This window comes from Topomyia yanbarensis, chromosome 3, assembly GCF_030247195.1.
Source record: "Topomyia yanbarensis strain Yona2022 chromosome 3, ASM3024719v1, whole genome shotgun sequence".
Lineage (NCBI taxonomy): Eukaryota > Metazoa > Arthropoda > Insecta > Diptera > Culicidae > Topomyia > Topomyia yanbarensis.
In genome coordinates this window covers 340,527,734-340,529,132 of record NC_080672.1, presented here as the reverse complement: position 1 = coordinate 340,529,132, position 1,399 = coordinate 340,527,734, and the positions used below count along the sequence as shown (strand labels likewise).

The window sequence follows — 1,399 nt, the reverse complement described above, 5'->3', positions numbered from 1 at the left end:
TCGATTCCGGAACCGGTTCGAAATCCTGGATGGATTCAGCATGGAATCTAGCTCAAAGAAAACAACCGATTCCGACTCTCGGTTGACGCATTTGAGCTGGAATTCATGCTGGAAGTCCGAATCGGTTCCGGACTAGTTTGACTGGGTAGAGGAATAACCGCTGTCAATTTTGTCGAACTCAGCTACAAAAAAACATGACGACAGTAGCGCACCTGGTTCAGATATCCAAACTACCTTCGAAACCGTTAGAGATTTTACATAAGTTGAATGCTGAAGATGGACGTCTGTTCTCTGTGATAAAGGCTTTTGGTTACACTAGCTTTCCTGACATTTTTTGTTCTTCCCAGACTTTTAAAATTATTTTTGCAGACATTTGAAAAAAGTATCTGGCATCTCCGCGTGTGAGTAAAAAATAGTTATTTTCTACCGAGTATTCTTAAACCTAGTGAATTCATATTGAATTAAAAGATATATACTAAACTAAAACTAAACTAAGTTACCTAAAGCATCTATAACGGTAAGCACTGATATACATACGTAATGCATAAATTTAAACCTAAAACTAAACCTAATTCCTATTAGCAAGTTATTCCAAGCACCGATATCCAGAATCCATGTTTGCGAAACATTACAAAGTGGATCATTAATTAGCATTGGATATTAGTTGGTAAGTCGGAAGACATTATTATCTAAAAATAGGACAGTGATATTGTAGCAAATATACATTAATTGCCCAACTTCAGGCATCACAGGAAGGAGAGGAAGATCTACCGTCAGGTACCGGATTACCGTCGGTGTAGGATAAACAGTAAACGTAAGTTTAACGGAATTATTCCTGCATATAAAACTAACTCATATTATACTGTAGGAAATTTGTAATCCTCCTAATAATAAATATTGGATTCACAAATTCGGTTTTCTTTCTTCGTTTTGTTGGTGCGCAACAGTTTACAAATTTCGTTTATCTCGAGCGATTCTCGAGTTATGTCGGGTCGGAGCAAAAATACGCGGCCAAAACCAAAGGCCAGTGTTGATGTTGGTAAGACAAACCAAGGTGAGCGTGGTACAAGTGGTGTGTCAGTGGTGGTCACGGAAGAGCAACAACCGGATGAAACCTTACCGGGAAGAGCGTGTAAAACGCGTGGTGGTCCGGATTGTGATGAGATGGTGCAATGCGACGACTGCGATAAGTGGCATCATTTTGCCTGTGTAGGAGTCAACAAGGAGGTCGAACAACAAGACTGGAGCTGCCCTAAATGCGTATCAGCAAACACGTTCTACCCCCGATAAGATTCCTGCAACAGGAGAACGGGTGGACGAGCGCACGGAACAATCGTCAAAGAAGTCGTCAAATACAGTAGGCTCTAAGCCACCAAAGGGAAGGTCTCAGTCAGAGCAA

The 1,399-nt window shown here is 40.9% G+C and overlaps 1 long non-coding RNA gene across 1 annotated transcript; it reads left to right on the top strand.

The window, feature by feature from the left end:
• The first annotated feature begins 398 nt into the window (after window positions 1–398).
• On the top strand, window positions 399–816 carry LOC131692108 (uncharacterized). The gene is made up of 3 exons (XR_009305917.1): window positions 399–517; window positions 583–667; window positions 744–816. It is a non-coding gene; the product is annotated as an uncharacterized LOC131692108 (long non-coding RNA).
• Window positions 817–1,399: the final 583 nt, after the last annotated feature.